Consider the following 22,770-nt stretch of genomic DNA (forward strand, 5'->3'; position numbering starts at 1 on the left):
AACATGATAGGGCAAGGCAACAATCATCATCAGCCAGTCCCGAAGAACAAATGGAGAGGCTAAGGAAAGAATTAGAGGAATCTCAAGCCCAGCTTATAATGGCCAACAGAGTTCTAGAAGATACCCAAGTGCAGCTGAGGAGGGAGAAGAAGAAGAACGAGAAGCTAGAGGATGCCATGGATGCCTTTGATAGGATTAGGGAAGGAGCTCGTAAGCTCAGTTTAGGGAGCTCTAGGGAATCACAAAGTACAAGTCTTTTGAGACATAGGGATTTTGTAAACATGGTTACTAAGACCATTGAAGAGGTTGTAAAGAAAGATTGAACTTTTCCACATTTTATGAGAAGCTTTCCATTTCAAGGTTCTAAATTCACTTACAGGTTTGGAAATGGGATTTTACCCCGAAGGCTTGCATCATGCTAGGCCTACCCTTGGTACAAAAAGGGTCCCCCCATAGGACATGCATCCGAATTAGTCAAATAATTACTAACTCATGCCTTTTTCTTTTTTCCATTTTGAATAAATTGCAGAAATTCAGTAACCATTGATTTATCTAAAGAAGTCTTTTGCATTCTCAGGTAAAATTTCAAAATAACTTTTCGGAAAAGCCCCATTATTACGCGATCCCGAAGTAAGGCCCAAAGGAATCGTGTAGACATGAGTACTCAGCCAGAATCGTCCAATAAGGCCGTTGCAACTACCCAGCCGGAAGCCGCAAGTCCTGGGGTTCAGTTGACTGAATTACTCACCAAATTTGGGGAAATGGCATCCGAAATGGCCGCTCAAAAGAAGTTAATCGACGAGCTCATTAGTAGTGGAGTGCAACCTGAGCCTGTGCCCGCCACACAACCACAATCCGAACCATTTGTCATTCCTTCAATTCAAACCACTTTTGAGGGAGTTTTCAACCCGCAATATGCTTATAATCAAAATCCTCCGTTCTATCCTCCTTATGGGCAAGGATTTCAGCCTCAAGGCGATCCAAACATGCATCTAAATCCACCAGTTTTTTATCAGACTACCGCAGAGCCTGTTGTGCCGGAACACACTTTTCAAAACAAGCCAGAAATGGGAGAGTCGTCTGCCTCAGTTGATATGAAGTTACTTAAGCGCTTGGATCGTTTCGATGAATTTATCCGGAAAAGCCAAGGTTTGAGCAAACAAGGGGTGTTAGATTAGGATGATTTGTGCCTGTTTCCAAACGTACAACTGCCGGTGGGGTTCAAGACCCCTAAGTTCAACAAATATGATGGAACAGGCAACCCTAAAACACACCTGCGTTTGTTTACCAACAAGTTGGGCAAACCGGTGGATGATGAGAACTTGCCATTGAGGTTATTTCCAGAGAGTCTAGAAGGGGATGCTCTCGATTGGTACTCAAATTTAAAGCCAGAGGAGGTGAAGACCTGGCTCGATCTGTCCAACGCTTTCATCAGACAATACGAGTATAACTGCGAGCTAGCACCAACCCGGACTACTTTGGAAGGAACGAAGAGGCGACCATCTGAAGATCATAAGACATATGCCAAAAGATGGAGAAAGATAGCTGCGAAAGTGGAGCCACCGATGATTGAGGATGAAATTATTCACACATTCATAAAGGCGCATGATCCTCCATACTTGGAAGAGATTTTCCGTATGACCGGATGTTCGTTTGCTGCAATTGTAAATAAACTTGAGGAGTTTGATGACTTTGTGAGAGTCGGGAAAATTGTCAACGTCTCTGCCCTGAAATCGCAATTGGAAGCTTTGCAAGGGCAAGGAAGTAGTGGGAAAAAGCCGCCGTTCAAAAAAAAAAAGGGGGATGCAACCTTTATTTGGAACCAAAACCCTTCACCCCGACCCCGATACCAAAGAAATCCAACCTACCAACCACATTACCCTTACTACTCAGACCCGCACCATGTATATACTACCAATATCCACCACCCTCGACCTCGCCCAAGCTATCCTAACCCACCTTCACCTCCTTTTCAAATTTCTCAACCAAATCCACTCCAAAACCGACCTCGCCCTCCATATAACCCAAAATTTCCTCCCCCAAATAGACCTATTTACAACCATCCTCAACCTCCTGAACCTTACAACCGACCCCCGAGCCGTACATTTACCAATTTAGGCAGGCCTTTGGATCAATTGTATGACCAGTTGAAGGCTGCCGGGAAAATTGGTACGGTACCCCCTCCTACCTATCCATATGGCATGCCCGCCTGGTATAACCCGCAAGCTGTCTGTGCTTATCATTCAGGGGCCCCCGGACATTCAACCATTGATTGCAAGGCCCTTAAGCATAGAATTCAAGACATGGTTGAAGTCGGAGAGATTGTAATCAGAAAAAGGAAGACACAAGGGCCGAATGTAAATAGGAACCCCCTGCCGGAACACGCTAATACCATTGGGGTCATTCTGGATGACACGGAGTACGTGGAACAAGTCAAAGAGATGGCAAGGGAAGCTGAAGTGTTTGGGGTCACAGACCAACCATTTGTCATAGAGTTGCCATGTGAAGAGGATAAAAAGCCTTTTATCTTGGATCTCACGCTAGCTGAGAGTGAGGCTTTAGAGCCAGTAGTCATCGAATTCCCGAAGCAAGAGCCTGTTTTAAGTCTGCAACCAGTGCTGTGGAACTATGATGAACCTGTCATACAGATTGGGGAGAAGTCAATTGCAAAGAAGGAAGTGTCAGTGGTTACCAGATCGGGGAAGACTGCAAATCCGTTTGAAACTACTATTCCGATTCAAGCAAATAATTCCGAGCCGCCTGCCAAACCAACAATCACCGAGAAAGAAGCCTTGGATTTTCTTAAGAGGCTCCAGAGAAGTGAATACAATGTAGTCGAGAAGCTAAGCAAGTCGCCCGCTCAAATATCCATGTTGGATTTACTCTTTTCATCAGACACGCATAGGGATGCATTGCTTGAAGTGTTGACTAAAACTCAAATCCCCAAGGACATTTCAGTTGATAATTTCTCACATGTAGTTGGGAATGTGTTATTCACCAAGCAAATTACTTTCTCAGACGATGAATTGCCGGCGGAAGGCATTGGTCATAACAAGGCTCTGTACATAGTTGTGAGGTGCAATGGGAAAATACTGCCGAAAGTTTTGATTGACAATGGATCTGCGCTTAATATCTGTCCTTGGAGCACCTTGGAAAAGCTAGGATTGCAAAACATCAAGCTGAGGCCTTCAGGGACCGTAGTCCGAGGTTTTGATGGAGCGCAAAGAGAGCCAATAGGAGAAGTGGACTTAGTAGTCGAGATGGGACCCGCCCAGTTTCAAATAACCTGCCAAGTCATGCAATTTCCCAGTGTTTACAATGTTCTGCTTGGAAGGCCGTGGATTCATAAGTCTGGGGCTGTGCCTTCTTCATTACATCAATTGCTGAAATTCGTAGTAAATGACAAGCTGATAACTATCTTTGCCGAGGAGGATTGCCTTGTAATTACTGATTCCGAGTCCAAAGAAGAGGGTAGCCGAAACGCCACGGTGACCCCTTATAGCACGGCTGATATTGTCTCCGTAAGTTGGATAACAAAAGAGGAGCAAGCTCTGTCAAAAGCTAGCGTCATGATGGCTAAAGAAATGATCCGTGGAGGATATGAATTTGACAAAGGGCTGGGACGAGACCTGCAAAGAATTCTGAAGCCGGTGGAGATTATGGAGAAAAGGGATTCATTTGGTTTGGATTTCCAACCGACTGCTAAGGACATCAGAGAGATGAAGGAACGCAAGAGAGCGGAGAAAGAAGGAAGGCGAAGGGCCCTTGACATTCCACCCCTGCATTATACTTTTCCACGACCAACCGAGGTAATCATGTCAGAGTTTAACCCGGTCGACGAAATCGAAGCAAGTTTGGCCCAATTGTTCGTTGGGGCAACATTTGAAGACAGTTTCCCAGATAAGGCCGAGTTTCCCGATATCCCTGAAGGATCAATTTCCAATTGGTCGGCCGAGTTTCTGCCCATTCGAAAGGAGTTTCGGTAAACCTAAAGGGGTTTGTCCTTCATGCGAATTCATGAAAATACTTTTTGCATCTGTAAATAGCTAATGAAAGCATCTTTACCTTTGACTAAATTTTGCACATGTAAATATTGTTTCTGCTTGCTTTCCTTAGAATTTGCTTTCAATCAAAGGTTTTATGAAAATGCACAAGTTGTTCTTGTCATATTATTTTGTTTATTCGCTTGTTTACATTCATATTGGTTGTTCATTTGTTTGTTGTATTTTTGTTTGCTTATTATCCTATATTCGTTAATTCTTTCAAATGGCCAAAAATAAAACTATTTGACCCTTTGGATATCACAATTCTGGAATTCAATAATGGCAATCTCTATATCACTCACGACTTGGAGGTCTGTGAATCCGAGCTCCAAAGCGGGAGTAATAATGAGGAGGTATTCGATTCTTTTGCAAAGGACCTTGAACAATATGAGGAAAAACCAAAACCAAACCTGGAAGAAACAGAAAAGGTTAACATTGGCACTGAGGATGAGGTTAAGGAGGTGCAAATTAGTATTCATTTGAATGAGAGGCAGAAAAAGGAGATGCTTGAATTTTTGACTATGTTCCAGGATGTCTTTGCATGGTCCTACGATGATATGACTGGTATTTCAACTGATGTGGTAGTGCACAAATTGCCCACAGACCCTTCTTTTTCCCCCGTGAAGCAAAAATCCCGAAAATTCAAACCAGATATGAGCCTCAAAATAAAAGAGCAAATTGAAAAACAGCTCAAAACCAACATTATCATTGTTTCCCATTACCCCATTTGGCTTTCGAATCCAGTCCCTGTTCCAAAAAAGAGTGGAGAAGTGCGAGTTTGTGTTGATTATAGAGACCTCAATAAAGCCAGTCCTAAAGATGATTTTCCTCTACCAAATATTCACATTCTCCTGGACAATACCGCCGGGCATGAGATTGAATCTTTTTGTGATTGCTTCACCGGATATCACCAGATTTTGATGGCAGAAGAGGATAGGGAGAAGACGGCCTTTATTACCTCTTGGGGCACCTTTTGCTACTGAGTAATGCCTTTTGGTTTAAAGAATGCCGGAGCTACCTATCAGAGGACCATGACCACCCTGTTTCATGATATGATCCACCAGGAGATGGAGGTCTACGTGGATGACATCATAATAAAGTCTAAGAGGGCAGATGACCATTTAGTTGATTTGAAGAAGTTGTTTGAAAGGTTGCGGAAGTACAATTTGAAGCTAAATCCTGCGAAATGCGCCTTTGGAGCACCCGCGGGTAAGCTGTTGGGATTCATTGTCAGCCAGAAGGGCATAGAGATAGATCCAGCAAAAATCAAAGCAATTCGAGATATGCCGGTGCCGAAAACTCAGAAGGACGTGAAAAGTTTCTTAGGGAAGATCAACTTTATTGGGAGATTCATTGCCCAATTAACTGCCACATGCGAACCGTTGTTTAAATTATTAAGAAAGAATGTGCCGTTGTATTGGAATGAGGAATGCCAACAGGCTTTCGACAAGATTAAAGATTATTTGTTGCATCCACCAGTCTTAGTGCCACCAAAGCCGGGTCGACCATTAATCATGTACTTATCTGTGCTTGAAGGAGCAGTAGGGTGTGTTCTGGGGCAACACGATGACTCCGGAAGGAAAGAGCAAGCCATTTACTATCTAAGCAAAAAGTTCACGCAGTACGAGGCTAATTATTCGTTCATCGAGAAAAGCTGTTGTGCATTGGCCTGGGCTGCTCAAAAGCTGAGACACTACTTGTTGAGCCATACCACTTATCTTATTTCCCGATCTGATCCTTTGAAGTATCTTTTGGAGAAGCCGATGCTAACTGGACGTCTGGCTAAATGGCAGATAATTCTCTCAGAGTTCGATATTGTTTTCACTTCACAAAAGGCTGTCAAGGGGCAAGCTATAGCTGATCATTTGGCGGAAAATCCAAGGGATGATGATTATCAACCACTTCATACTCATTTCCCTGATGAGAAAGTCTTATTTGTAGGCGCAACAGTTGATATAAGTGAGCAAAACCCTGAATGGAGGCTTTTCTTCGATGGAGCTTCGAATTCTCTCGGAGCTGGAATTGGAGCTGTTTTGATTTCACCCGAAGGAAAGCACTACCCTGCCGCTGCCAAATTACAATTTGCTTGCACAAACAACATGGCTGAATATGAAGCCTGCATTTTTGGTCTCAAAATGACTTTAGAAATGGAAATCAAAGAGTTGATAGCTTTTAGTGATTCAGATTTGCTCGTGCACCAAACCTTGAAGCAGTGGATAACCAAAGATTCAAAAATTCTGCCCTACCATTGTAGTTTGCTCACTCTGGCCAAGCAATTTCGAAATTTGGAGTTCAAACATCTCCCGCGAGCCCGAAACGCATTTGCTGATGCTTTGGCCACCTTAGTTTCTATGATCCAGTATCCAGATGAATTGAGTATCGAACCAATCCAGATTCAACTCCAAGACAAGCCTGCACACTGTTGGGTTGTAGACAAGTCCTCTGACAATATTCCTTGGTATAATGATATTAAGGAGTTTCTCAAAACTGGGTTTTACCCTCTGCATACTAGTACAAAGGACAAGAGTTTTCTGCGTAGAATGGCTTCAAAATTTTTCTTAAATGGAGAAGTGTTATACAAAAGAACCTCGGATTTGAACCTTTTAAGGTGCGTCGATGAAGATGAAGCTCAATATATGATGAAAGAAGTGCATAGTGGTGTTTGCGGACCTCACATGAATGGCCATTTGCTAGTGAAGAAAATCATGAGAACCGGATACTTTTGGCTTACTATGGAGCGTGATTGTATAGATTTTGTCTGGAGATGTATAAAATGTCAAATGCACGGTGATGTTATACGCGCTCCACCCACTGAATTGCATAGCATGACCGCCCCATGGCCCTGTTCAATGTGGGGTATGGACGTGATTGGTACAATCGATACTCCCGCTTCAAATGGACATCGATTTATATTGGTGGCGATTGAGTACTTTACTAAATGGGTTGAAGCGGAGTCATTCAAACATGTCACGAAGAAGGTAGTTGCCAATTTCTTGAGAGATCATATAATCTGTCGCTTTGGAGTACCCGAAACGCTTATTACAGACAATGCTAAGAATCTGAACAATGACCTGGTAGATGGACTATGCGAGCAGTTCAAGATCAGACACCATAATTCTGCTATTTATAGGCCTCAGATGAACGGAGCTGTAGAAGCCGCGAACAAGAATTTGAAAAATATTATCCGCAAAATGACTGAAAAGCATCGCGATTGACATGAAAAGTTGCCTTATGCATTAATGGCTTATCGGACTTCTATCCGGACATCGACTGGGGCAACGCCATATTCACTCATGTATGAAATGGAAGCTGTATTACCAGCTGAGGTTGAAATTCCTTCGCTACGAATCCTCATGGAAGCTAAATTGGAGGAGGCTGATTGGATAAAGCAGCGCCATGAGCAATTGACTTTGATCGATGAAAAACGGCTCAATGCTATCTGTCATGGTCAGTGCTATCAGAAACGTGTGGCCCGGGCTTACAACAAAAAAGTCCATCGGCGTGCATTCGAAGAAGGCGATAAAGTACTAAAACGGATCTTACCAATGCAAGATGAAGCTAAAGGCAAATTTGCTCCAAATTGGCAAGGGCCTTTCATTGTCCAAAAGGTATTACCTGGCGGAGCACTTATCTTGACAGAAATGGATGGACGAACATTCCCTCAACCCATCAACTCAGATATGTTCAAAAAGTTTTTCATTTGATCATGCACATTTTCTTTAGAAATTCATGCAAATGGCGAAATGCAAGTCAGGCCATCTTCTTTTACACTTAAAACATTTTATCTCTACTTGTCCCCTTTGAACCATCAGAATTGACAAAATTTTCGTTTGACAACCCCTGAGAATTGCAAACCCCACACTGGGGCAAAGTTATTTTGAAAGAAAGATGACCAAAAAGGAAAAGAATCCCACACTGGGGCAAATTTAGTTTTTAAAGAAAAATGCAAAAGTGAGGAAAATGCAATGAAAAATACAAAGAGAGAAAATTCGAGCAAATTGGGGCAAATTTTCCTCAGTTTCGTTCAAAATCGGAGTCGTTGAAAAAAAAATGCAATCTCAAGTTATTTCACCCCTCGTATCAAATCTGCTTTCAAGTCTCAACTTTTCTTGAAAAACACCCCACCTGACCTCATTACAAAAGCCCAAAGTCCTGGCTTTCGTCACTCACTGTATTTCTATTAGAAAATTTGTTAATCAACTGGCAGGTGATGTTTATAATGCTTTCGCCTAATCTCTCAAGGGAAGTGCATTTTACTGATGCCAGAAATCTTTAATTCATGTTTCTGAGTCGATCATGGTCGAGATATTTCATTGTTCTTTAGGTGAAAACCCGAAAGGGCGCCTTGAAAAAAAAAAAAGAAAAAGAAAGAGAGAAAAAGAAAAGAAAAAAAAAAGGGTGAGGGTAACCTTGGTGAAAACCCGAAAGGGCGCCAAGGCAGGTTTTCTCAACAGACGAGCACGAGAAGGAACAGCTGGTGATCTGGTTCATTTAGACTTTTCCTCATGTTTGTGATACTTCTGCCAATATTGAATTCCGAAGCAAATATATCCAAAGTCTTGAATATGATATTCGTTGGCCGAATTTGTATTTTTCTTTACAAATATTCTTTTGCAAAATGTATCTTTATAAACCTCTTGGTTTCTCTCGATTATTTGCATTCGACTGCTTGTGATTGTCTACATTCTTTTGCATGCTCATCTTTGCCTGACATAGGAAATTATTTTGCATATATCATTGATTTTTATAGGATAAATTTTTCATGCATCATTCTTTTACCATTGGATTCGAATGGATGATAAACCCTAAAGTTTGTGCAAGGATAGGGGATTCAATCATTTGTCAAAGTGGGTAAAATACAACAAAGCTGACACAGGGATTTGGTGACGTGGTAAATGGGTACTTTATCGGTCTCAGAAATTGAGAGGTTTCAAAATTACAAGTTCGACTAAGGCAGACGCCACAGAGTAGAGGCAAAAGCATCACAAGACTCATGTTTACAAGATTCTCAAGGCAAACCGGATCAAATGATGGTGGCAAGTCCATTATTTCTTCTTTTCTTGCATGAACGTTGCATTTACAAACAAAAGCGGCCACTCTCCTTTTGGCACCTAAATCAATGACAGACAAATTTTCCCAGTAAGCAAGGATCGATGTTATTTGCAAAGCTCGATCATAAGAAACAACATCAGCTATCGCTTCAGTCATAGAGATCCAAATTTCTCTCTTGGTACAAAAGTTGAACTACTCTCAGGTAAAAAACTCAATTCATTGTTTTAACTTCCCCAGTGAAGTCCCATTTTAAATTCTTGTTCGGGTCAGTCCCGTTTTAAATTCCTGTTCGGGTCAGTCCCGTTTTAAATTTCTGTTTGGGTCAGTCCCGTATTAAATTCCTGTTCGGGTCAGTCCCGTTTTAAATTTCTGTTCGGGTCAGTCTCGTTTTAAATTCCTGTTCGGGTCAGTCCCGTTTTAAATTCCTGTTCGGGCCAATCCCGTTTTAAATTCCTGATCGGGTCAGTCCCGTTTTAAATTCCTGTTCGGGTCAGTCCCGTTTTAAATTCCTGTTCGGGCCAGTCCCGTTTTAAATTCCTGTTCGGGCCAATCCCGTTTTAAATTTTCTGTTCGGATCAGTCCCGTGTTATTTCATGTTTGGGTCAGTCCCATTTTAGAATTCCAGTTCGTTGAGATCATTTTGCCGCCAAGTAACACAGGTAAGTATTTTGGTGTCTACTTCTTTATCTCAAGTTTTTTCAAAACTCAGACAAAGAGGGGCAAACTGTAGACACCAAAATTTCATTGTAATTTCTTTTACTATTTATTTTTTGCTTTTTATTTTGTCGTGTCAGTTTAATTCGCTTTTTAGTCTTTAGTTTTTTTTAGTTATTATTGTTATTTTTATCTTTGGAGTTTTAGCGTAGAGTTTCTAGAAAAAGAAAAAAAAAAGAAGAAGGAAAAAAAAACATCCAAAAGTATGCTTTAGTTGATTTTTATTCAAATTCAACGCTTTTTTGAAAAAAAAGAGAGAAAAAGAGAAAAATGATGAAAAATGAAAAGAAAAATGGAAAATTGCAATTTTGCTGTTTATTATTTCTAGTTTATTCATTTTTATCCGATGTTAATTAAATTGTTGGTTTTCATTTAATTTTATTACCATTTTGTTAAATTACTTCAAAAAAAAGGGAAAAGAAAAAAAAGAGAAAAAAGGAAAATTAGCATTTCATTTTTATCTTAATTAGCATTTCTTCATTAGTTTTTTTATTAATTAGTTATCTATATTAATTAGTTATTATTTCAAAAAAAAATAGAGCCGCGGCATGCAAGCTGTATATTTTTGCAGCTTACAAAGGACAATCACAGATGCCCCATCGGAGGGCTGGATGTGAAGGCAAGGACAAACCCCTCATCAGCACCCTTCATGCGAGGGTTTAAGAGATTGGGGAGTTCATATAAAAGGAACGAGAAGCAGCAGCCGCAGGGGTTTTTGGAGTGGACGGCTAAGGAAAAACTGAGAAGCGAGAGAGCTGGAGTTGGCTGCTGAGTGAAAGAAAGGCTGTGAAAGAGTGAGGAACCGAGAGACCAAGAGAAGACACAGGAGAGAACTAGAAGGGATTTTTGACGGCTGATGAAGAAAAAGGGAGAGCGGCTGGGGTTTGGAAATAGGAAGAGGAACCAGAAACCAGAAAAGCAAGCAAGAAAAAGCTGCTGAGAGGCTTCAGGTAGAAAAGGAAAGCTTGAGCTAGAGAAAAGGCAAAAGCTTGGGGAGCAAAGAGGGATGTAGAATCTGGAAAAAGGGAAAGAGAGAGCGAGAGGGAACAATCTGGAATTCTTGGAGTTAGAAGAAAGCCTGAGAAACAGCGGAAAGGAGAAAACTTTGCAGGTCTCCATCAGTAGCTTGAATCCATTCATCTTACCAAGAGGTAATTTTTTTTTGAACTTTCTTCCGTTCTTTTGTTTTCTGCACGGCGTGTTCTTCTTTGGTTGTTTAGTTCCACTCCTCTGTTATAGCCTTGACGTTGGAAGTGGTAGAAAGTGCTGTGTTGGTTCAAAGATTATGTCTTTGGTTGAATTTTGTTAGTCGTGTGTGCCCAGAATGTCATGGTTGTGAAGTTACAGAGCATTATCCCAGATTTTAATGATCTTTGTTTGTGGTTTCAACGTACGAATGGTGAATTGCAAAGAGGAGATTAGAAATTATGTTGGATCTTCATGAACGAATTTGGTTTTCGTTAGCCTTTCTGCAACTCAGTTTTTCTGTTTCGTTTATGTGTTCAGCATAGAATTCTGATGAGGTATTTTAGGAGTCTTTTTACAGATTTTTCCTTGATAAGTCTATGAGGTTTGTTTGAATCATAGGGTGGTTATGTTTATGCTTGAAAGTTTGCCGCAACAGATTTTGTAATTCTGGTTCGGTTACAGCAGTTTAAAAGAAATCAATCTTTTGGGTTGTTAAAGGTTTTCCATAATGGCTTAAGCTACCTCTTGGATTTTGTTTGTTGCTCCATGGCATCACATGTGTGTTTGCTGTCGTTTCGAGTGGCAAAGTGAGAGGATTGTATGGGGGTTTTGTTTGGGTTTTGATGGTGTTTGAAAGCTGGATTTTGTAAAGTGCCAAATTGCAGAAAGGCTGCTGCATTTTTTTTCTGTTTCCTTCTTTTGCTGTTTAGTTTTCTTTCTACCTTTGATGATTAGCTCCATTTTCTTGTTTCAAATCCTGCTATGAAGTTGCATGTTTAGTCAATGATGGATAGGTAGAATTCTGGTTTCTTGTTGAATCTGTTTGCATGATTGAAATGGAAAGAAAAGCTGCGGTTGAAAACTTGCAGCAAACTTGAAAACAAAAGAAAGCATGCTTCATTTTTACTTGCAGAAGTTTATCATTCACGTAAATTGCAGGACGTTGCCTTAAAGATTCTTGTACAGATGTCTAGTATCTTGGTTGCTTTATGGTCTAGGCTTTAGCATGTTTATTTGGATGTTCTGGTTTGATGTTTTGAGCAAGGTTTAGGATTTCTTCTGTTTCTTTCCTTGTTTTTCTTGCTTGGGATACTCTTCGTTAGATCATATAGTGATAGGCAATCATGCTTGGGTTGGCAATTTAGATTTCATGTGAGTTTGGGTTGGCAAACAAATGAGTTTTGTGCTTTTTCTAGTATGAAATACGCATGGTTTGAAGCTGTCCAAGCTTGCGGCAGAAATTTGCAGAAGTAAAGAAGATTTCAGTTTTCTACGTAGCATGCATGAAATGTGTTCTAAAGTTTGCACTTTAACCCCTCAAGTTTTCCCTTATGCCATTATGACCCGAAAAATTGGGAAAACTAATCAATTTGGTCCCTATGATTTTGCAGCAATGTCACAAAGACCCAATTACATTTCAATCCCTTGCTATTGAATCCTAAGTTGATTGTAATTTGAGTCGTTATTTGGCTTTTTGGACCTTTGAAGTTTTTAAGCGTTGCATTTGAACTTGAATGATTGGTTAAAGGTCGTTTTGAGCTCCCATTAGTTGATATATTTGGGAATTTTGATGAGTTATTCCATATTTCCTTGGTCATTATGCATTTCTTTAATTTATTGCAATTGAACAAGGATTCGATGTTGGTGGAATCAAGTTGGTTTATATATGTTTTACCACTAAATTGGTGCATTAATCCTTTGCTTTGATGGTTTTAGCCTAAGTTATCCTTTTTTTTGGTGACCCTAGTCCAAATTGAGTCCTTTTACTCTATCAACGTCATGAATGGGGAGGTATAATTTCTTTTATCCTTTTTTTTGTCTCTCCTATGTGATCCAACGTGCTAAGTGAGAATTGCATGCCTAAATTGCTTTCCTTGCCTTGCTTTAGTTCCTTTATTTCATTTACTCTTGCTTTTTGTTAAGTTATTCTTTTATGGGGTATGTGTACACCTCTTGGCTTGTAATAGATAGGGCTTGGAGGAGCATTTGATGAAGACCTATTGAAGACGTGTGCTTAGCTAGCCAATGTAATAGGTCTATTAGCTTGGTAGCTTGCTTTTGTGGCTATGTGTTAATTTGCTTTATTAGCTTCTTGCATCTAGTCGAGCATGCTAAGTGTTATGTGCTATGTGTTTATGAGTGTTTGGCATGTCTACTTGCTTTCTATAGTCGCAGATGAATGTGATGGATGAATGTACGTCACCACACTAGTCCAATGCTAGTTGTGGCTCATTAACCCGTTAGGAATTCATAGAATAGGCTAGTCCAATGCTAGATCCAATAGGCCATCTCCTATCGTGAGTCCATACTTGCATGTTTCATTACATTTCATGCATTTTTCTTAGTTTTTATCATTTGGCATGCTCCTCGAATCCTTTCCCCTTTCATTTTAGGTTTTGCATCTCATACTAGTTATAGGGTTCATTTGCTTGAGAGTCCCCTTTCGATAAGGGAAACGAGCGAGTGTGGCTACAAAATAGCCTTAGCACGCTAGTTCTCCCTTCTAATCAAAGGGAAAATTAAAGTCACAAAGTTAGGACTCCCCGTTCCCGTCTTGATGCATTCCTATAGGATTCATGCATTTTACTCATTCGCTATCACATACACTTCTACTTTATATTCTAACCCTTTTGCCACATTCTCACTTCACACTACTTTAATTTTGCACGTTTTCACTCAACTACTCACACTTTATACAATATCACTCGCACACATGCACTTTATGCTACTTTCACATTATCATTTTTACTCACCTTACCTTGTAAATACCATTTGCACACTTTCACTTACACTATTGTTTTTATCACTTTTTCACTTCACGCAAACTCACATTTTCACATGGCATGCATTCATTTCACTCATTTTTACGTCATTTAGGATTATATGTGACCTCTCCAAAAGGATCATTATTGGGCTTCACAATTAATGTGATTGGCACCACTCAACCTTTGAAGAGAAATTTCCCCCATCTCCTCCTAGGTCTAGGTTTTTTGCATTCATATAGTCATATCCAACATGCGCTACATACCTTGGGTAGAAAAATAGGAAACGTGGGGCTAAGTCACGCAACTAGCTTTGGCTAGGGTAAGGGAGTGCCTTAGGCTCCGCCTTTGCCTTCTCCTTTACCAAACGTGATCCCCGATCCCTTTCTTTGGTTGCGTAGACCTAAAAGTTTTCAAAAAGGGTTTTGTTTATTTTTTCATTCAATAAACAAAAAAAAAATCATTTTTGGGTGATTTGGTACACCCTAACTCTATACCAAGTGACGACTCCATTTTTTCATACAAAAAAAAAACCCTTTTGAACTTTACTTGACCAAAACCGTCGCATTTCACAATCCCACGGTCTTTTCTTTTACTTCTACACACGTTCACATACACTTCCACACTTTCACACCATTATTATCAAAAAGTGGGGCGCGACAATTTCGATTAAATGTCCAATTTTTCTTTCAACAACTCCATTCTGTTGTGGAGTGTGAGGATAAGAGAACTGATGAAGAATACCGGACTTAGTCATAAAGGTATCAAAAGGACTGAAAAAATATTCTTTCGCATTATCACTGCGAAGTATACGTACAGGCACACCAAATTGATTCTTTAATTCTGTAACAAATGCAAAAAAAAATGGAATATAGTTCTGAACAATCTTTTATTAAATAAAGCTATGTAACTCTAGAAAAATCATCAACAAATATTATAAAATATTTAAAACCTAACTTTGAAGTGACTCGACTAGAACCCCAAACATCAGAATGAACTAACAGAAAAGGTTCCGAAACCCGTTTATTGACCCTAGGGGCAAAAGAAACACGATGATACTTTCCTAATTGACAAGATTCACATTCTAATAAAGACAACTGACTCAAGGTAGGGACCAACTTCTTCAAATTTTGTAGAGACGGATGACTCAAATGACAGTAAATTTCAAAAGGAGAAACAGTAGCAGAGCATGTAATCAGACCAATAGAATTGAGAAAATAAAGACCATTATGCTCATGTCCTCCACCAATCGTCCTCTTTATCTTCAAATCCTGAATGACAACAAAATCAGGAGAAAAAGTAACTGAACACTGTAGAGATTTAGTAAACTTACTAACGGACATTAGATTAAAAGGCAAACTAGGAACGTAAAGAACAGAAGGCAGCGAAAGAGATGAGTTAATTTCTACAGTGCCTAATCCTTTAACTTTAGTTGTAGATCCATCAGTTAAAATAACATGAGGGAAGGAAGTAGATTCTTAAAAATTATAAAAATTTCTAAAGGTACCTGACATATGATCAGTAGCTCCGGAATCAATGATCCATGAGTCAAAATTAGATGATGTGGAGAGACAAGCCATAGCATTACCTTTTTGTGCTAAAAAAATAGAGGTAAAAGATGCGTGATTTGCAGTTTGGTACTGCAGAAATTTGACATAATCTTCCTTAGATATGGTAAAAGTCTTTTGGGACCCTTGTGCTAAAGAACTTGATTCAACTTGGTCAGTGGTAACCGTATTAACAAACGAGGTGGTTTTCCATTTAAATCCCAACAAGTATCACGAGTGTGATTCTTTAAACCACAATGATTGCACTCACGGGTGTCTCGACCTCCACGACCCCTATGACCTCCTATATTTTTTCCTCCACGAGAGCCACGTCCAAAATTAAGTTGCTCTATCCGATTGTTGTTAGCAATTCAAGCAGATTTGTCGTTAATTAGAGCACCGTCACCCTGTGCATTGTCCTTAGATGCAGAACGTAAGACCCGAGCATACGCCTCTGCAAAGCATGATAATTGTTCACCTGCTAGAATTTGAGATTTGATTGGTTCAAATTCTGGCTTGAGACCAGCCAAGAATTTGAGCACAAGCATTTGTTCTCTTTGCCTCTGCATAGCCATAATATCACTTGAGAGAGGCATTACAGCATTTAATTTTTCTGAGACTCGCTTAAGATCAACAAAGTATTTAGTTACTGTCTTGTCATTTTGTTGCAACTGAAAATACTCCAAAAAAATATCATACATCCGTGAGAAATTACTGCAATATAATAACTGGACATATCCCAAACTTCTTTTGTTGTCTCACAATAAGAACACATGTAAGCAATTCGTGGCTCCATAGAATTCCATATTGCTCCAAAAATTTGGACATCCTCTTGAATCTACTTTAGTTTCTTGCTGTCCTCCGTAGGAGAATCATCTGTGAGATAACGTTGTTTTCCTAAGCCTGTGAGATAAATCTTAACAACTTTTGACCACTGTTGATAATTGGTGTCGTTCAACTTCCAATTTGTGATTTGAGGCATCACCATTGGCATAATATTAGTAGACATTACAATACCTTTTGATAAACTTTTAGCCATAGCGAATAGCACTTCAAACCCAAAAAAGGGTCAAAACTCGAGACCAACAGTGCCGCGTGAACAGTAACCGCGTGAACAGTGCAGCATGAACAGTACTTTTGCTAGATGTTTAACCCTAACCCTAGGACTTTAGCTCTAATACCATATTAACAGGTATCTTGGCAGGAAAACATCTAGTCACGGTATTATGAGTGACTAACTAGTATTTATAGGAGTACAAATCTAACCAACTATTTACAAGAATACCCTTACCAATTTATTATCTACAAAAATACTGATATTCTTCTAACAAAACTATAGGAAAGTCAAGTAAAAAAGAGTTAAACAATAGGGGGATAAAGTGAAATTTGCTGTAGATTTTTATATCTTGACAAATGTAGATCATGTTAGTTTTGAAAAGGACTTGTATATACATTTTAGTTGACTCGGTTCTTCAACTCAAAGTTAGAAGAAATTCTTGAAAGTGCACTTCAACCTTGCTTAATGTGAGACAATTTTGCACTTGTACCTGCGCATAACCTTCTTATTGCAGGTATTTGTTTCACGCCCAAGTGGTGAAAAACATTCGACTGTGCTATTCCCAGGATGCCCTGACTTATCCAAGTAAGCAGCATATTGAATATCTTGCTAATTTTGTGAGTGCAATGTCTACTTGGAGAAGTTCTTCAGATAGGACTGCCATTTTGAACTTTAAAACAAACTGTGAAAATCTTGAGCACAAGCGAAGGTGATATATTATATACATTAATGAAAATAAATTATAGAATTGCATGGGAATTCAATGGACATGTCAAATTGGTTTTCCTGCAAAAATCGTATGTTAGTGATTAAATACAAATCTTAAATAGACATTCCGGCCTTACAGAGATAGCTCAGCTTCAGGGATAGGATCTTGGGATTGGAACTTAGATGGAAATAGCTCTACATACCATGCATTGTTCCCAAGGGCTTGGACAGTATATGATGGTAATCCTTTCATTAGCGGGTAAACTTTCAGAATCTGATGACTTCCAGCATCAAATGTCAATCTTATCTTGAGTTCCTCTACATGATGCAGGTGAACCAGACCCAGATCTTAAAATAGTATGTCGCCAAATTTCGCCCTTTATCCCCCATAATTACAAAGAGAGCAGCTACCCAGCAGCAGTGTTTACTTTTACGGTAGAAATGAGCTTCTCAGCCCTTCAATTCCCTTCTTTAAAAAGGCAATCTATAGCTTTGCTATCGAAGGATTGAATTTGCTTCCTTTTTGTTTCTGGAGTAGTTGTCTACAATTCAGGAAAGATGGCTGCGGATGTCTCTTTACTTTTTTCATGGGCGGTATGTAAATGTGCTTTTCACATTTACCTGTTGCATGGTAACTTTTGTAGTCTGCTTGTGGTTAATTTGACTGAATGTTTTCACAAGTGTAATATTGGTGCATGGATTAATTTGACTTGATTAAGTTTTTAGCTGAATTTTCTTCTTCATGTGGTCCAGAACTCTGTTGGTGGGGATTCTGGTTTATCTGGACATCATTTCAACTCGCAATTTCGGTATGTTAGAATGATCTCTCTTCTTAACTTTGCATGCTATATTTCTGGGAAGAAGTGTTCTTTTTTCCCTTTCTTAGAACAGTTGGAATTACATCTTATGGGATGTGTGTAGCTTTTTGACAAAAAAAAAATGGAGAGAAGAAAAGGAAACTTGTTGCATTTCTCCATGTTTGTTGGGGTTGTTGAGCCGCAAGGTTTGACCTTGTGTGGCAAAATTCTTCGTTCCACATCAGATGCTGCGTAAGGAAGTTTTCTTCTTTTCATCCCACATCAAACAATGGCAAGGAAAAGTCGGCTGCTGAAGGTTATAAATAAGGAAGCCTATTGAAGGAATTAATTGCACCACTCAAGAGAGTTATATGGGCTATTAACTTCTTGAGTCATCTAGCCCATTTAGTCAAATATTTTAGACTCTCTTGTATTGTGTTTAGGAATATTTCCTAAACCTTTTATAAGTGCCTTTTGGCCTAGGAACCACTTTCCTACAGCTTTTGTATTTTTTCTTCATAGTAGAAATATTGCTCCTCCCTCGCCCGTGGACGTAGGTCAATTTGATCGAACCACGTAAATCTTCTGTGTCTTTTATTTGCTTTATTATTTGTCTTTATTGGATTACCACAACCCTTTTATATGGTCGGTTTTACCGCCTAATTATTATATGGCTGGTATCTACCGCCTATCTATTATATGGTCGGTTATACCGCCTACTTTGTTTTAACTTGAGTTTGTCTATTTCCTGGGCCGGTCCTAACAAACTGGTATCAGAGCTGGTTGATATATTTTGCAAGACAGGTTCATCTGGTGTGGCCCGTTCATCTGGTGGGGCCCGTCCATCCTGTAGGGCCCACTCATCCTGTGGGATTCATTTATTCGTGGGGCCCGCTCACTTTGTGGCGTTCATCCCGTAGGGCCCGCTTATCTCGTGGGGGCCGCTCACCCTGTGGGGCCCACTCACAAGACTTGCATATTTGTTTTGCCAGTTTTTTTTTGAGACAAACTTCAGGTTACAGATTTTGTGGCAACAATGACGATAACAAAGACGGTTGTCGAGAAATTCAACAGAAATGTCAACTTCGGCATGTGGCAGCTCAAGATGGAGGCCATTCTTGTCCAAGATGGAGTTGATCTAGTGATTCATGGAATCGAGAACAAACCAGAAGATGTAAAGGATGCGGATTTCGCTGATATGGATAAGAAGGCTAGATCCAGCATAATTTTGAATCTCTCCGATGAGGTATTGCGTGAGGTAGCAACGGAAACTTCAGCCAAGGCTATGTGGGATAAATTGAAAGCCTTGTATATGAAGAAGACAGTCGAGAATCGGCTATATTTGAAGCAGAGTTTGTATATGCTTCGGATGCCTGAAGGTACATCTATACTCTCTCATCTTGATAAATTTGATTCCATTATTATGGATTTGGAGAATATAGATTCAAAAATTGATGATGAAGATCAGACCCTATTACTTTTGTGTTCCCTTCCCCAGTCCTTTAAGTATTTCCGTGATACTATGATTTATGAAAAGGAAACAATTTCATATCGGGAAATTAAATCTGCACTAAAATCTAAAGAGCAGATAGATAGGGATATTACTGGGAAAACTAGTAGGAGTCAAGCCGATGGCTTGTTTATTAGGGGTAGATCTGAAAAGAGAAACACAGAAAATAGAAATAGATCCAAATCCAGACATAAAAATGTGGTGTGCAACTATTGTAAAAAGAAGGGCCATGTTATCTCTGATTGCTTTAAATTGAAAATTAAAGAAAAGCAAAAAGGGAAATTTGTTGAGAAAAATACTGAATCCGCTGAAGCTAGTATAGCAGCTGATGAGAATGATGGAACCATATTCTGTGCAACGGAAAATATTTTTAGGTCTAACAATGAGTGGATTTTAGATTCGGGTTGTTCGTATCATATGTGTCCCAATAGGGACTGGTTTTCAACATATGAATCAACTGAAGGTGGAGTTGTCTTAATGGGTAACAACGCCGTTTGTAAAGTTGTTGGTAAAGGTACAATCCGGATTAAAATGTACGATGGTATTGTGAGGACGCTCACAAATGTTAGACATGTTCCAAATTTGAAGAAAAATCTCATCTTTTTTGGCACTCTTGAATCTATCGGGTGCAGGTATTCAGGTGGAGATGGAGTTCTCAAAATCACTCGAGGTGCTCTTGTTGTTATGAAGGCACACAGATCTGGTACTTTGTATATTTTGCAGGGATCTACTGTGACAGGTGCTGCTGCTATTTCAACATCATCTTTGTCAGATACAAATATCACCAAATTATGGCATATGCGTTTGGGGCACATGAGCGAAAAAGGCTTGGGCATACTGAGCAAAAGAGGGCTTCTTTATGGACAAAGTACCGGGCCATTGGAATTCTGTGAACATTGTATTTTTGGGAAGCAAAAAAGAGTCAGCTTTAGTTCACCAGCAATTCACAAGACAAAAGGTACTCTTGATTACATTCATTCGGATCTATGGGGTCCTTCTCGTGCTCCTTCTAAAGGTGGTGCCAGGTACATGTTGACTTTCATTGATGATTATTCAAGGAAAGTTTGGGTCTATTTTCTTAAGTATAAAAATGATGTTTTCCTAACTTTCAAGCAATGGAAAGTTTTGATTGAGAAACAAGCAGGAAAACATGTTAAGCGGTTGAGAATAGATAACGGCATGGAATTTTGTGGAGGTGAATTTAATGAATTTTGCAAAAATGAAGGAATTGTTCAACATCACACCGTCAGAATGATGCCTCAACAAAATGGTGTGGCCGAACGTATGAACAGAACGCTTTTGGAGAGAGCAAGATGTATGATCTCCAATGCAGGGTTGACAAACGACTTTTGGGCAGAGGCGATCAATATGGCCTGTTATATTGTCAACCGTTCTCCTTCTGCATCTCTTGATTTCAAAACTCCTGAGGAAGTTTGGTCAGGTACTCCTGCTGATTACTCCAATTTAAAAGTTTTTGGGTGTCCAGCATACATGCACGTGAATGATGGAAAATTGGAGCCTAGGGCTAAAAAGTGCATTTTTCTTGGATATGCTTCTGGGGTGAAAGGATACAGATTATGGTGTCCTGATCCCAAATCCCCAAAATTTGTAATCAGTAGAGATGTTACTTTTGATGAATTGTCTATGTTATCTTCCAAGAAGGAGTCTTCTAGTCCTTGTACTACTGATAGTACACAGAAGCAGGTGGAGCTTGATATTGGCAGTTCTGGTCCTTCTCAATCCAAATCTTCTATTCAGCAAGTGCCAGTAGATGCACTTGAATCTACTATTGAAGATAGTTCAGAAGAAGAGGAGTATTCCATAGCTAGAGATAGACAAAGGAGAGACATTCGACCACCACAAAGATATGCAAATTTAGTTGCATATGCTTTGTCTGTTGCAAAAGAAACTGATGCAACTGGTGAGCCTTCCACCTATTCAGAAGCAGTTTCTTGTGATGATTCTGCAAAGTGGTTGATTGCGATGAATGAAAAAATTGAATCTCTTCATCAGAATGAAACTTGGGTTCTTGTAAAGCCGCCGTCAGTTAGAAAATTGTTGGTTGCAAGTGGGTCTTCAAGAAAAAGGAAGGTATTCCAGGGGTTGAAGATGCAAGATATAAAGCACGATTGGTTGCAAAGGGCTATAGTCAGGTACAAGGTGTTGATTTTAATGATATATTCTCACCTGTTGTTAAACATAGCTCTATTCGTGTTTTGCTTGCTTTAGTTACCATGTATAATTTGGAGTTAGAACAGCTCGATGTTAAGACAGCTTTCTTACATGGCGAACTTGAAGAACAAATTTATATGAGACAACCCCAGGGTTTTGAAATTGAAGGTAAGGAAGACCATGTTTGCTTATTAAAGAAATCCTTATATGGATTGAAGCAGTCTCCAAGACAGTGGTATAAGAGGTTTGATTCCTTTATGTTGGGTCATGATTATTTAAGGAGCATGTATGATAGTTGTGTTTACTTCCGGAAGTTAAATGATGGTTCTTTCATTTATTTGCTGCTTTATGTTGATGACATGCTCATTGCTGCCAAGAATTTGTCAGAAATTCACACTCTAAAACTGCAGTTAAATAGTGAATTTGAAATGAAAGATTTGGGAGCAGCTAAGAAAATTTTTGGCATGGAAATCAATCGAGATCGAAGAGTAGGGAAGTTGTTCTTGACCCAGAAAAATTACCTTGAGAAAGTCTTGGAGCGTTTTGGCATGAAAGATGCTAAACCAGTATCTACTCCTCTTGCTAGCCATTTTCGGCTATTTGCTGCTCAATTACCAAAATCAGATGAAGAGGAAGATTATATGGCACGGGTTCCTTATTCCAGTGCAGTCGGCAGTATTATGTATGCAATGGTTTGTACTCGTCCAGATATTGCACAAGCAGTCAGTGTTGTTAGCAGATATATGTCTTGCCCTGTAAAACACATTGGCAGGTTGTGAAGTGGATTCTCAGATACTTGCGAGGTACTTCAAATGTATGTTTGGAGTTTGGAAGAAATAATAGCACTTTGATTGGTTTTGTAGACTCAGACTACGCTGGGGATCTTGACAGGAGAAGATCGCTTTCAGGCTATGTAGTTTGCATTGGCGGTTGTGCTGTTAGTTGGAAAGCTACTCTACAACCTGTCGTAGCTTTGTCTACTACAGAAGCAGAATATATGGCTATGACCGAGGCAGTCAAAGAAGCCTTGTGGTTGAAGAGTTTATTTAGCAAGCTTAGTCTACATCAAGGTGTTACTGTTATTCACTGTGATAGTCAAAGTGCCATACACTTGACTAAAGATCAGATGTATTATGAGAGGACGAAACACAATGATTTGAAGTATCACTTCATTCGGGATATCATTGCTGAAGGAAAGGTCCTTGTTCAGAAAATCAATA

The 22,770-nt window shown here is 39.6% G+C and overlaps 1 pseudogene; it reads left to right on the forward strand.

Moving 5' to 3' along the window:
* The window catches only part of LOC113693353 (uncharacterized), a 112,384-nt pseudogene that overhangs the window by 69,430 nt on the left and 20,184 nt on the right, over positions 1-22,770 (forward strand).

Source organism: Coffea arabica, chromosome 6c, assembly GCF_036785885.1.
Source record: "Coffea arabica cultivar ET-39 chromosome 6c, Coffea Arabica ET-39 HiFi, whole genome shotgun sequence".
Taxonomy (NCBI): Eukaryota; Viridiplantae; Streptophyta; class Magnoliopsida; order Gentianales; family Rubiaceae; genus Coffea; species Coffea arabica.